Below are 15,638 nucleotides of genomic sequence, written 5' to 3'. Positions count from 1 at the left end.
GATGGTAAGCGCATCAACATGGAAGGTGGGAGTATAATGGTCGATAAAACTCCCGAACCTCTTGGCAAATTTATTCAATGCTTTCATGAGGATAATTTTGCTTGAAGGAGCACAATTGCTCAAAAAATGAGAAAATTTTTGGAGGCTTGCAAAAAGCGGCTAGAAATTTTTGTTTGAAATCGGCAAAACTAGGAATAGAATTTGCTTGCAGCTTGGAAAACCAATAGGAAGCTTCCCCTTTAAGTGTGGTGCTAAAATAAGTCATTACATGTCCCTCCTCAACAATATGTGACGTCAAACAAGCAATTTTCAGATTGTTTACGTGAGCCACATGATCTTCCAAGGGAGACCCATGGAATGTCGGGAATGGGATGACTGGTGCATCACGGCGAGCGAGATTAGCTGGTAACACTAGGGGTGACTGGATTGCAAAAGCTTGAGCCATGATGGGAATGTGAAAAGGAAGTGAGATTAAGGTAAACTTCCTCCTGGTGGTGTTGACACTTTTGGAATCTGTTGTTGTGCAGGGTTGCAGGAATAGAATGCTCTCGTAATGCTTTTTTTCTTTTCCCTTCTATGATATTCCTTAGCTCTCTCACTCTCCCTGAGATGTTCTTGCCACTCTCTATCACCGTGCATATGTCCCCTTTCAAGTAGGTTCGTGTTATGGAACCTCGACTAAGTCAAGGTCCCACCATGATCGCCACTATCTGGTAAATAACTGGACGAGCAAGGCAAAGAGGACAAAGATCCAAAGACCCCCCAGATACCCAACAAAGATAGGATAGAAAGTGCAATAGAAACCCTAAAGCCCAATGAGAAAGGTATAATGGACCTAGAGAAAAGATAGTGCTCTAGATGTCTGCTGCCAAGGAGCGCTGGTGTGGCTGGGAGTATTGGCAAACACCCACAAATGACAAACATGGTATGAGCACGAATATGATGATGATCGATAACAAAATGATGTAGAGAATGATTACACGAGCCGACACAATGGAAATAGGCACAAATTTGTGTTTGTATTATGATATATGAACGTAAGCCACTTTTATAGATGATTGCTTTGTTTTTATACCACAAATGGAGCACGAGAGAAAGAAAACTTAGCTTGAAACTGCCACGTCGAAGGTTGAAACTTGATGGCGAGGCTCAGAGGGACCCTCACAACCCTCGAAGGTTGAAACTTGATGGCGAGGCTCAGAGGAACCCTCACAACCCTCGAAGGTTGAATTTTACAAAGCTTCAATATCTTTAATAAATTTACAAACTTTCACGGAAGTTGCTATGTGTGCTATATGGGAGCGAAAGTGTGTGAAGCGTGTAAATAGCTAGAGGTAGATAATCTTTGCTTTGGTATCATCGTAGCACCGTCTTTTCTGAGGTTTGACGGTAGTCCCGGCTTCGATGTCTGCCTTTAGAGTGGCACTTGAAATCTGCAAGAAAAATTAAACCAAGCAGGAGAGCACCTCTCACCGTTCAATGGTGAGCCACTCTATCCCTTCCCATTTGAATGCAACCTCAGTCTCTCTCTCTCTCTCTCTCTCTCTCTCTCTCTCTCTCTCTCTCTCTCTCTCTCTCTCTCTCTCTCTCTCTCTCTCTCTCTCTCTCTCTTTCTCTCTATGGATCCTCATAGCCTGCAGAGAGGCTTCCTCTCTTCGACTATGCTCTACAGAGCAAATTCTCCCTCTCTACTCTCGTTTCCTTCAAGCTCGACAAGCAGTGAAGAGAGGTTCTATCTATTGAATTGTGCGAACAAGAATGCACGCAAAGACATACAATGCAATGGTGCTCACATCATACACACACACACATGGGCGCGCTCATAGCTTGCTTCATTAGCAATCGACCCTTGCAAATGGAACCCCTGCCCCTCTTCTCCTTTACGTGCAGACACAAACCCAATGCACCCTTTCATTTTTGTAAACCATGCTCTTTTTAAAAAGGCTCAACCTTAGACCTTTACAACTTTAGTGACTACCCAAAAATTCGCCGAAATGTAAGCAGAAACTCGTTTTGGTGCAAATTTTTTGGATCAACGAGATAATCCACTTACTTGCGATTCCATTTGGCAGTGTCGTCGGCTTCAAAATTCCTTGGTGCTCTTGAATTGCAAAACGACAACCCTTCCTCGACCAAGATTAAGCGCATCACTTAAGGCAATTGAATAGTATAGATGGTGATCATGCTGATCCAAACGAGTGCAACATGGCGGTAATGCAATACATGTGCATATAAAAATGCATGCGGTGGTACTACGATATAAACGATGCACTTGTCCCAAAAAAAAATGCAACATTGTTTTCTATAAAGGATTTTGCGTGGTTGATAGCTTTAAGGGTAATAAACTAAGTTCAAGAAGTGATTACAATGTATCATTCAAGGAGAAAAACCAAGTACTTTATACTACAATGAGGTGTGGATTTGTAACGGAATATGGCTAATAACATTGATTGTAGTGGAATTAAAGTAACAGTAGTGAGGAATTCCTTGAGAGGATTCTTAATGACCATAAGGAGAGTACTTGATTGAAGATTGCAAAATAAACAGTATACCTAGTTAGCTTGGCATGAACAATACTTGCAAAAGAGAGAGAGAGAGAGAGAGAGAGAGAGAGAGAGAGAGAGAGAGAGAATTAGAGAAATTGACAACATTTGAGGACCGGATTTACTTGGAGCCACGGTCCCCCCTCCAAAAGGCCTTTGTAATATAGATTCTCCCTTAAAGAGAGACTTGGTACAATACGTGCTTTGTGTTCCTTGAGTTCTTGTTGATGCCAGCTTCATGCACCAATATTATGTCTGTAACTAACTTGCAAAAACATTGACTTGTCCCCGGCCTCAATCCCAATACCTCAACCACCTTCAAAGGTGGAGAGAGCTAGTAGGGAGTGAGGGAAGGAAATCTTACAAGAAAGAAATAGTCTCTGCACATATCATTACTCTTAGAGTAGAGCATAGCATAGTAATGGAGATGAAGAAGATCTTAAGCATTGCTTTGAAACATGGCTCTTGGATGGATTTGCATTCCATAGACAAGAGGAGTTGGTGTAGGCTCTCTACTTCTCAAGCTTGGAGAAGGAGATGAAGTTCTTGCTCAACACATGACAGAATGTGTGAGTGTGTGTGTGAGAATGCCAAAAATGAGAGCCCTAGCTTGCCTTGCTCGAGCCCTCTCTCTCCTAGCACTAGCTTGCACCCCATTGGTCCATGCGAAGCATGCTCAATCACAAGCTATGGTCATATCAAGCAATAGAGATAGCATTTGGACAAGTGTCCTTCTTGCCCCCTTTAAGAGAGAGAGAGAGAGAGAGAGAGAGAGAGAGAGAGAGAGAGAGAGAGAGAGAGAGAGAGAGAGAGAGAGAGACGAATAGCTTCTCCATCAAGCGGTTGAATGTGGCTGGTGCATTGGTCAAGCCAAAAGGCACGAGAATGTATTTGTAAAGACCAAACGTAGTGCGAAATGCGGTCTTTACAATGTCTTGATCAACTATCCTTATTTGATGATAGCCACTTTTTAGGTCAATCCTACTGAAGTAGGTGGACCCTTGTAGCTTATCAAATAGGTCTTCTACCCGTGGAACGGGAAACCTATTCTTGATAGTGATCCTATTCAGTGCTCTATAGTCAACAAACATACAATATGTGCCATCTTTCTTTTGCACTAATAACACATGTGAGTAAAATGGAGACGAGCTAGGCCTAACCATGCCCTTCTCTACTAACTCATGCACTTGCCGCATAATCTCCTCTTGTTGACTTGAGAAACTCTATAAGGAGGTTTATGAGACGTGAACTTCCTGGAAGAAGTTTAATTGCATGGTCATTATTGCCTCGTTTAGGAGGTAGTTCACAAGGGATGTCGTCAATAAAGACATCTTGAAACCCCTTGATAAAATTGGATAACTCTAATTCCTCGAGATTGTTTATATTTTCTTTTGCTAAAGCATTAGGTTCATTTTGAGAATCTCTAACAAAAATCATGTACACGGAAATAGAGCTCTAATTTGACTTATTGAAAGCTTGTGTAATTAAATGCATCTAAAATCTCATTGGACCTCCCTAAAGGTCATCCAATAGAATTTAGGCACACTATGAGGGCAACAGGGCTAGGGGCTTGACATGTGTCCTTTATGCCTCTTGAGTCTTGGGCTTGCCTTTAGTGTGTGTGTGTGTGTGTGTTCTCTCTCATCCCGTACTCTTAGGGCTTGCCCCCTTCTGTGAAGGAGTCATGTTTGACTTGAAGACCACAAGCACCTTGGTCATCAAGCACCTCAAAGACCTTAGTCATGAAGCACCTCAAGCACCTTAGTCATTAAGCACGACAAACACCTCAAGCACCTTAGTCAGCTCAAGCACGACAAGCACCTCAAGCACATGCCTAGCTTGCCTAAGGTTTAAAGTACCTAAAGGTCTTAGGTCTAAGGACTTCTAACACTAACCTTTGGAGGTATTTAATGAAGCTAACCCTAAGGTCTTTTAAGCTCCATTATCTGCTCATTGCTCTTTGGTAGACCATTTCTTTTTTGGACCCTTAATGAGATGTAGCCTTCTCTCCCTTTGGTCCCATGCTGAGATAGATTTAAAAGCACATATCTATATTCTAACTCTCGTTCCCATTCATTTTCCCACATTAAATGATCTGTTCAATATGAGAAAATCATTTGGGATAGGTAGATATTAGATTTCATGACAGGGTTCAAGCGAATTCATGCTAAAAATTTCATGATATTTAGATTAAGGTTTAGTCACATGAACAAAGATCCTCTCTAGATGATTACGAGTTTGGATTGATTTGGTTGGTTACAAGTTTTTACGAAGTACCTAGTGCTTATATTCTTGAGTGCAAGATGTAGAGCGCACTTGTAACACCTCAAGCTGAGTTAAAGGTCTCTAGTTTATCTCTATATTTTACCCATGTATTGTTTACAAAGAATGGCTCTCATAGCCTAAGGACATGTTTCAAGGAGTCATGGTACTAATCAAAGTGTTGTGTGAGGTATTTAGAGAGAATCCAAATTTGTGTGCACTCACACTTAGAACCTTTACCCATTACTGAACATGTAACTTAAAGCATCTCAAATAGCATGCAATAGAGTTAAAAGAGGATCACTATGAACATCGGGTGAGTTTTCCTACCTATAGATTGAGGTCATCGTGTTATGTCAGTCCTAGATGCCAAGGCTGCCCGTGTATAAGGAACGGCACTTCTTGCAATATTGTAAAGTTATGTTGTTTCCACTCTCCCACATTATGAATATTAGTTTGTTTAATCCACCCTAATGAAGCAATTGGTATCAAAGTCAATAAGGATTGGTACTTTCTAATCCATTGATCACTTTATTAAAGTCATTAGTTTAGCTTGTCATTAGTGTAAGCACTTCTTAATCTATGTGTGATAGGTTGCATGTGGAAAATTTCTTCAACAACCAATGAACCACTACCCTCCTTCACAACATTGCAATAGATGGTGTGTGTGGGTAATTGCATTAGCATATATAGTCTTTCACCACCACTACCCTCCTTGACCAAATTGCCATAGATTAAGGAGGAGGTGTGTGTAGGTAATAATTGCATTAGAATATATTGTTTTTCACTAATCCACCTTCATGAGGTGATTTTTGATCATGCCCTAGCCTTTATCTCTCTTTCAACACAATCATTTGATACTCAAATTAGATCATCATTGATCCACATTATCCATTCAATACTTGTATGAAGTGATAATTTAGTGCGTTTGTGAGAAATATACCATACACTCTTGCATAAGGCTCGTGTGTTCTATCACTCATGCTATCAATGATTGTGTATTTTTGCACATACATACCCGATCCTATGGATCATGTTTTCTCATAGGCTCACACCATAATATGTTTCGCTCAAACACCTCTCTGTTCTTCTCCTTGTGCGCATCCTCTAGGGTCTTTTTCTTCAGTATATGTACCCAAAGCCCCCTCTCGCAGGCCTTGGTTTACCTGCACATCATGACCACTCTCGACCCCTATGTAGTAGGAGGAAACACACACACACACACACACACACACACACACACACACACACACACACACACACACACACACACACGTGTGTTACAGTACTTAATAAATCCTATCTTTGACACTTCTTTCGTTCTTCTCATGATGTATTTCCTCCCCACCATGTAAGCCCTATCGCATATTGAGATGCGTGTACGTACATCCGTGCACACACACATTCTATAGTGCAACACATATCTATTTGAAGGTTTGTCCACCCACAATTTCTCTCTCTCTCTCTCTCTCTCTCTCTCACACACACACACACACACACACACACACACAACACATTAGCATCACAAGCCCACCAAGAAAACATTAGCCTCACAAGCCCACTACAAAAACGTTGAGGATGCTTAGAGTTTGGGAAAAATAATATTGGGTTTGGGATAAAGATGAAAGTTTGGGACTTTAGTTCTTCTAAAGAAATGCCTGGATAAGAAAAATGTGAGGATAAAAAATGAGACACACATTACACATAAGCCCGTTTATGCAAATTTTGAGAATTTTCACTTATTTAAAGCCAAGCGCTACCTCACCCACTCATATACTTATTTTGGAGTTTTCTCATCCAAACACCTCACGACTGTATACATGCATGAACACACATAATCCTCCACCTAAGAAATCTGTGGTTGGATGTGCTATTAAAATACAATCGGATCTCATGGCCTCACAACCACAAATCCACAAGTTTTCGCTACGCATTTTTCTTGACATCTCTCTTGAGAAATCCAGACACCCTACTTCACAAGTTGGCTCTTTAGCCTCACGAGCTCTTGTTCCCCTGTATCTTTCCCCCCGTCCCCCCTCTCTTTCTCTCAGTACTCGACACACATCACAAGTAGCAACAATCAAGATTATGGAGCGTGGTGGTAAACCATACGTCTTCATACAAAACGACCCTAGTTTCATCATTTATGTGCTTTTGAGGAAGCTATGACAGGTATGCACACAATTTGTTGTTGTTTTTGTTTTTCTCATGTGAAAACGTTTAAATTTTTATATTCTAACCAAGAAATAGTACTCAAAACACTTGTTATGATTGAGTTAGAATATGAGTAATTTTATTTATGTCAAACAATGGCTTTTGTAAAAGGGATGTACACTTCATGCTCATGGATATGCCATAAAATGCTATCACACAATTTGGGTTACAGCCATTAAAGTTTTTGTTGCTTTTGGTAATCCAATGTCTAAAATTTTTATGGTACAGAAGTTATTTGCAGACTTTAATTTTAGATAGAAGAGTATTGACCTTTTTTATGATACCTTGAACTTGTAATATTCTCTCTCTCTCTCTCTCTCTCTCTCACACACACACACACACACACACGCACGCACGCACACGCACTGACCATGACCACTTAATGTCATTTAATTCTTTGGTCAAAAAGGTTATGGATTTTACATTTTGGTTCATCTAATCTTGGTTATCTAATTGTCATGACATGGTTTAACTACATCTTGGTTGTTTAATTATCATGACATGGTTTATTATAGTTGTTAAGATTATATATACTAGGATTTTACAGACCTTTGTATACTCAAAATTCACATATTCTCATTAGTTTGATTCTCTGATGTGCTAGGTTGGTTGTAATCTTTGACATCGATAACAAGGGGAAGGGGTCGTAGACACCTGTCTTCCCATGTATATGTTACAGGAGTACTGATAATATTCTTGTTTTCATGTTTTGGATGGTGGCAGGTAAGAGGTTCCTTCCTTGGGATTACGATAACAACTGCAGCAATAGCTGAAGATCATCCATTCTTGATTGTTTTTTTACGATCGATACATAGCCCTTGTATACACTTTCATATTTTTATATATTCACAAAAATACAATTTGTGTCCAATTGTCAAGTCTAAATGTCAATGTAGTTTTATCTCTCATTTTAAGTTTACTTCTTATCTACTATAAATAAATATTTTGTGGTTATTGTATAACACAGTCTGGTCTCTAGTCCCATTGTGTGGTTCAATAGTTTGTGAAATCAAACTATTGTTAGATAATCAATCTTAAAAACACACACACACACACACACACACACACACACACACACACAAATCACGATATAAGGAAATAGATGTCATAATTCTCTTTTATGGAGATTATATCTTAATTGGAAGAGGTAGGCGCTAGTGATTGGAGAGTCTCCATTGCTAAAACCTCTCTAGTATAATGGGGGGAAAAGGGTTAGAGAAGTTCAATGGTGAGGGTTTCCATGCTTGGTAGACCAAGCTGAGGGGGCAACTCAAGAAGAAAAACCCATGGGCAAATCACCTACTTTAACAAGTAACAAGTATTTGTTGGGATTGGGCTATGACCTATGACCCTTGGGAGAACCACACCTTGGTGCACATTTGTTGAGCATCCATATGTTTCCTTAGTGTCCTGCTTGGAGCAGTTACAATTGCACTACAATCCAAAAGTTTTCGCTACAAAGTTTTCACTTGCACCATGATGTCATGGTTCCCCACCTTGTCCAATGTCAACCCTAAATTCTTGGCTCCAACTATAAAAGAGGCTTTCTTGTATACACTCAATCAAATCATCTGAATGGTTTACTAGTGTACCCTAAACCTAACTCTAATAAGTGGTATCAATGCCCACTAAGTGATTTGTACCTCTAATCACCATAGATGCTTAATCTCCCTGTTTTATTTCTCATCAATACACTTAAAGATTAATTAGAACACTATTAACTATGTGTGAGCATGTACTTGAGCAAGACTCTTGAGCCACTACTCTCCTGGTTGTGGGGGATTATTAGAATCAACCATTTATCATAATTGTGTGTATTGTGTATTGCATAAGCACATAGATCCTTTTTCGAACATATGGTCATTAGCTTTTTCAAAAAAGCTCCTAGCCCTAATCACTCCTTACACTCATTGGGTGTTGAAATTGGATCAAATCAATTTATCAATTTTCATTTGAATAGAGTGATCAATGCTCTTGGAATCATCATTAGGTTAAGGATTCTATTGGATTGTTTGCATTGGATTACTTTTGTATTATTTCCTATCCAAGATCAAAGCTTAATTCTAGGCGTGCTTATAGTGTGCAAGATCCTCCTATGCACCAGCGTCCAATATAAGCTTTGTATTTGGGTTAATTAAACCCTACCAATACCTTGATTAGATGTGTGTGTGTGTGTGCGCGCGCGCATGCTTATGTGGAAAGCACTGCTTGAGCCAAAAGTAACATCTCTACCTTTAGTCCCTCTAGCACCAAGAGGCACTTGAGTTGGTGGTTGTCCCATTTTAGTGAGGATATACAACTTGTGGGTGGTGTGATCGATGTCTAAAATCCTAATCTTGGTATGAAGGAATTTGGATCGACTTGATTGGTCCACTAAATTGTAGTTGATTATATCTCGTTAGGTTCATGGGAAAGCGGTCACACATTATGTACAACTAGTGAACACATTCGGACCTCAAGAATGTCAAAATTCCTTTTACCTTTGACAGTCAGATCCAACTGAAGAGGGTTCTTGCTAGTGTTTCCTCTTGTGGAGATGGCACCAAGAGCTATTTCTAGGCTAGAGGGAATTCACAAAGCATTAGTTCACAAAGCTTATCATTTGAGCTTAAATTATTACCCAACCAAGTATAATACATTAATAATGTTTTTCTTAATATTCATATGACGAATCATTCATTGTGTAGTTGTGAGAAGGTAGACAATGCCTCTCTGGAGAGTCTCCTAGAGATAAGACCCCTTCATTTGAATCATGGCAAAATACAACTTTGAGAAATTTAATGGTGACGGGTTCCACACATGGTAGACTAAGTTACAACTAACCTTACAAGATATCTCATGAAAAAAGAAAAAAAGAACCTATGGTTAGGTATAAAGGCACCCCTAGTGCAACAATCAAGTGAAGGCACACTAAGTAGGATAGCTAGTGTACGACGCTTAGCCAAAGAGAAGGCCTTACATAGTATTACCATAGCTCTACATGATAATCATTTTTAGTTTATAGATGAGTATGAGTGTGTAGACATGGCATGGGAAATATTAAAAAGAACTTGATGGCAAAACCAAAAAGAGAAAGTTAGCCTTAAAAAGCAATTCTCTAAACCTTCAATGGACAAATATGAAGATGCAGCTAGCCTAGTCATTAGGCTAAAGAGCATTGTCAAAGGATCATACAAGAAATTTTTCGCATGCATTGTGCCAATCAATGCAATCCAAACAACAACATCAGCTGCATGTACAAGCCAAGGGGAGGAGTACATATTGCTGAATTCAAGGAAGAAGAAGAAGAGGGGAAAGGGAGTAAAAATCATGTGTTTACTCCATGAACAAAAACATAGTGACACTCAGATTCCATAGAGGATGGGGTGATCCTCATCCTTAGCATGATTTGGAGTCATTTTTGGTCAACCAGAGAGCTTGTTACCACCGTGGTTTACTAGTTTAAGGGGATGTATTTTGGTGGCATAGTAACTTGTGTGGCAGTATTGTATTGTGTGGCATAGTAGTAGCATGTGTGGCTTTGAGTATTTCTTCTATATTTTTCAAAGGCCAAAGCCTAAGGGGAGGGTTGTTGGGTGTGGGCAATGTCCTATGACCCTTGGGAGAACCCTAACTAGGTGCATACTTGTTGAGTATCTATATGTATCCTCACTATGCTACTTGGAACCTACATGGCATTTATCAATTGACAACCCAAATGTATCCCATGAGGCATTTATCATTTCACTGGATTTCAAAAGATATTCCTACAAAAAGGGGTTTGATTTCTACCTCTTGATCCATGATTTCATGGATCCACACCTCATCTATATCAACTCTAGATATGGTTGGCTCCAAAATGGTTATGCTTTCATTGTGATCTCTCTATTATGAATTGTTCATTAGTGTTTTCACCCTAACCCTAACTCTAAAAATATTGCATTGCATTGTGTGTGAAAGGTAATTCGGTCATATGCTGCTACCATATTATGGTAGTGATGTGTGTGAACACACTTAGGAATGTCGAGGTAGTTATTTTCTTTTCTAGAGGGTTTTCTCCCCTAGCTTGTATATACACCACTCCTGCTAGCAAATCTATAGGTGCTTCTCACGAGGCAACGCAGGCACCGGGTAAGCCTTATCTTATATTAGCACACTCGATAATACTATTTTTTTGTTGTGTGCTTTTGAGCTTCTCCTTCATCTTTTGCATCATTTTTTGCATTCCTTTAGCCTATTTCCAATAGCTAATATTAGAGGCTTTGGCCCCCCGGGTAACATCATCAGTTTCACTCTTCCAACTCACATTCTCAGATTGGGGTGATTTTGGCAGAGTGCTTGTCACAGTGTGATACAACCTTTGGGAAAGCTCATATAGCTTGGTATCGCTAGACTTTTGATTCGGGCTCTTTTTGCCTGTTTCCACTACTGACAGTACTATGTAAGCAATTTCTTTCTTTTGTGTCAGTTTTTTGATAATGTTTTTTTTTTTGCAAAACATGCACTTATGTAGTCGTATGTGCATTGTCTGATATGTTGGGAACACGCACGGAGAGGAAAATGGAGATGAAGAAGAAACCTCTGAGCAGAGCAAGAGGGAGAGAGACTCATCAGAGATTTGAAATGCAAAAAAGGTTCTCTCTAAATAATAAGGACATTTAACAATCTCTTTATAGAGCTCATGGCTTGTGTGCATGCTCATGCAATAAGCTCAACCACTTTCTTTTGTGGCGTATAAGATGCATGTAATAAGGGTGTACTCCCATGTTGTGGATACACTTGATTTCTTAACCGTCCCCCCTAGCAAGTGTTATCCACTTTGGTTATAGCAATTTCTTATCGTCCTTTATTGGCTTACACAAGTTTTGGGTTAACTGTAAGTTCTTCAAGCTTTGTGATTGGATTTTGTTGTTAAATTTCCCCCCCCTTGATGTGACGTCCGTCTACTCTAGCTTATCCTTTTTTTGAAGGCTTATCTAAGCTTTGGAGATTACACGTTAGAAAAGGTTTCTACTTATGCATGTGATGTGTTGTGAAGAGGGTCTTTGCTCTCTTGGAGCCAATGTCTACCCCTTTTACAAATATAAAAAAGATGCAATATGATCTGCATATTAGAAAAATAATTGGCTGCTCTTGGCTTCTAGTATGTATGTAAATGCCAAGTATGATAGAACATTGATAACTTGGCCTTTGAGTGTATATTTTTGCCCATACTTGAGCATCATCATAGATATGGAAGCTAGAACCTCCTCTTGTACTTGGAGCATCTTCATGTAGGTTGTCATTTTGTTCATAACCTCATGTTTGATGAAGATTTTGTTCATGAGTTCAAGCAATTATGAAGTTTGAACATGACATTGATGTGAAACCTTGATACATTTACTTTGGAGCTGATTGCCTCGGTGATGAAGAGAATAGATCCGCATAGATTGATTCTCATGGCTTGCATCAAGGATGGTTTGTTTGGAAGTTGGCATTGTATCTAAGTCCAAGAGCTTTGAGGGTTTCCTTTCTTTTCTTTTGTCAAATTTTTGAGCTCCATGTTTTGTTTCACTCTATTGTTTTGAGTTTTTCTCTTTTTCTGAGATGGGATATCTGCCTGTGATTTTGTCCTTGATAGTATCATATACATCAACCATCATTAGAAACTCTGCCTTGCCCTTGAAATTTGGCACAAATTTTTTTTCCCTCAATCTACTCTCGCATTTTTTTCCTATACCTCTCTTGTCATCTACAACTTTGATGGAAAATTCAAAGATTTTTTCCTTTCCTCCCCATAGTAGTAGTTTGGGTCTTATGTGCTTCTTTTTTAAGTCTCGATCCTCTATTATGAAAGTTTCCTCCTCAAAGTTCATTAGTTACATCATAGCAGTGGTCCAAGAAAACTTGCTGATCATCCAATGGTACAATACTGACCATTTGGATAGGAACAATGTCATAGCCCTCTTCGTCATATAATAAGGTGGGTGTGGCCACACTCATTATTGCAGACATCCATGGTAGCCAATATTTGAGTCCACTCAAATGGCTTGAACAAATTTTTCGGAATAGATTTTGGTATATAATCAACCTTGTTCACTTTCTCGTCTAAGATACAATCCTCTCGCTTTAAGATCCATTTTTTGGAAGCGCCACTAGTAGTTGAGATCCTAGCTATTGTAGCCAATGTATGACACATAAGATTGGATCCCTATGAGGAGTATTTGATATCACCTATGGGCAAGCAATTATGGAAAAAGAGGTGGCTAGAGAGAGCACATGAAGGGGGACAACTGACCATGATTGGTGGTGCAAGGATGAGAGTCCGTTTGAGGTCTTGATGACTCTACTTAATGGGAAGCATGCCCTTGAGGGCTTGAGTGTGAGAGTAGGAGCTTGAGAGCTCAAGCAATATTGGATATGGTATTGGGGGCACCATCATAGCATAGCTCCAATGACCAACAATAAATGTCAATCTGGAGTGATGAGCTATCCGGCTAGGGCATGGAAACACTCATCTGATTAGTGAGATAATTATGGAAACATGAACTGCGACTCTTCAAGGTGAGCTTGTTGGCCGATGGAGGAACGAGGGAGGAGTTAAACCACAATCATTGGCAATCTCCACATCCACTTCCCTTCACCTCAAATCAACCCAATCACACACACTAACGATTGCAACGATGCACACATCACTAATCCCATCATGCAACACACTAATTACATGCACACACACATAGATCTATCGAGCATCCGCACTCCAATCAAACCTACATGCACACACAAAGAATAGAGGGCAATCACACAAGATTAGAGTAGGATTAACCACTGATTAGTTAAGATTAAGCTAATCAAACATCATAAGCAATCATAAAAGAGACACAGTGAAAAAAAATTAAGCATTGATTAGTGTTAATCATTCGCATGAGCAAAGAGAAGCTCAAGGACTCCATAGACACACACCTCATGAGCTAGTGGTCTCAAGTAATGAGGCTGAGAACTCTAATTCCATTTACACACTGCCTTATATACCTAGGGTAAAAATGTGCATTGTCGGGGCACCCAAGGCCTTTAGGCTCCACATCATATTGTATCTACAACTTAAGAATACTAATTGACCTATTCTTTATAGTTTGGAACTCTCATCAAGCCCGTAACACATTACAATTATTACAATGGCTTGCAATTAATAGAGAAATTACAATACATAGCCATTTTGGGAAAATGTCAAAATGTGTAATCCAATATCACTAGCTTCTTTGAATTCATCCTTGATGTGCATTTGCAAGGCTTGCGCCTTTAGTAGCTTCTATCAATTGATGTTGGCTCAGTTAACATATGGCTAGCAGCAGAACCTCAACAATTATAAAATGCTATCTTGCTGATAAAAAGGCTTTAAAAATTCTTTTATTTTGAAAGCATAATATGACATCATTGCTTACCATTCAAAATCCATTCTTATCCAAGAGATTCCAACAAACTTAGTGAAACATAGAAGTAGAATACTCTTATCTTAAAATAGGACCATAGAAGCATAAATATATAAATGAATTTTAAGCTTAGAAGAAAGGTCGATTAGAAATCCTTCTTTGATACCATATATATATATATATATATATAGAGAGAGAGAGAGAGAGAGAGAGAGAGAGAGAAGACAATACAGAAAACTTAGGAGAAGAACAATCTCACTAATTGAACCAAAAGAGTGTACTTGAGAGGGCTTTATAAGTGATATGTGTATGACCTTACTGACTATGCCAATGTGACATTGACCTCATGAATTATGTTAGACTAGGAAAACTAGACAAGGAATGGTTCCCATAGAGCTAACATATACTTCTTGCCACGAATGCATCATACTTCTTATTGACTATGCCACCAATGCATCATATTTCTTATTGACTATGTCAATGTGACACATTGACCTCATGGATTAGGTTAGTAGAGTAAGAATACTAGACTAGGAATGGTTCCCATAGAGCTCAGACATACTCCTTGCCATCAATGCAAATAGTAGGCCACAAAGAAATGATGACACAAATTTTGGTAAGTGGAAAAAAAACCTCAATGATAAACATAAAGTGATACGTGATTCTTTAATGATCATGGGCCAAAATGGTTGTGCAACACAAGGCTTTTGCTTGAAATACAAAAATTGGTTTTGAATGCTGCAGTCCAAAAATGGATGTGTAGCATGCTCATTCTTTGCAACCATGTAGTCTTAAAATATTTATTTTTTGTATACGTATCTGGCATTTGTAGTCCTAAAATCTTCATCTTGTACATATGTATCATGCATGATTGAAAATTGTGTACTTTCAATGATTAAAAAATTATTAACGGAGGGTCTTCTACTCAAAGCATCAACCACTACATTTTCGTTCCTAGGTCAGTATTGAATAGTAGGATTCAAACTTTGAATGAAAGAGGCCCACTTATTGTGACTATAAAAAATTAAAGGCTAATAGAGTAGATATTAAATCAAGCCCATTAAATAATATTTTCAACTTTTAAGTGCATGTAAAATATTCATGAGTTCCTTGTCATAGGTGTTATACTTAGATTAATAAGGTTTAAACTTTCATACTATCAAAAGTAATTGGGTGATCACCTATACTTTTTCCACTAGCATCCATTGGAATGACAAAGAGAGTAGACGAA

General features: G+C 38.9%; 1 long non-coding RNA gene across 1 annotated transcript; it reads left to right on the top strand.

Moving 5' to 3' along the window:
- Nucleotides 1-6,602: 6,602 nt before the first annotated feature.
- On the top strand, nucleotides 6,603-7,890 carry LOC147465618 (uncharacterized). The gene is made up of 2 exons (XR_015188038.1): nucleotides 6,603-6,977; nucleotides 7,743-7,890. It is a non-coding gene; the product is annotated as an uncharacterized LOC147465618 (long non-coding RNA).
- The last annotated feature ends 7,748 nt before the right edge of the window (nucleotides 7,891-15,638 follow it).

Source organism: Adiantum capillus-veneris, chromosome 1 (assembly GCF_014529385.1).
Source record: "Adiantum capillus-veneris isolate H3 chromosome 1, ASM1452938v2, whole genome shotgun sequence".
In the NCBI taxonomy this organism is placed as follows: Eukaryota; Viridiplantae; Streptophyta; class Polypodiopsida; order Polypodiales; family Pteridaceae; genus Adiantum; species Adiantum capillus-veneris.
The sequence above is the reverse complement of the archived record's forward strand: the minus strand, read 5'-3'. Positions and strand labels throughout refer to the sequence as shown.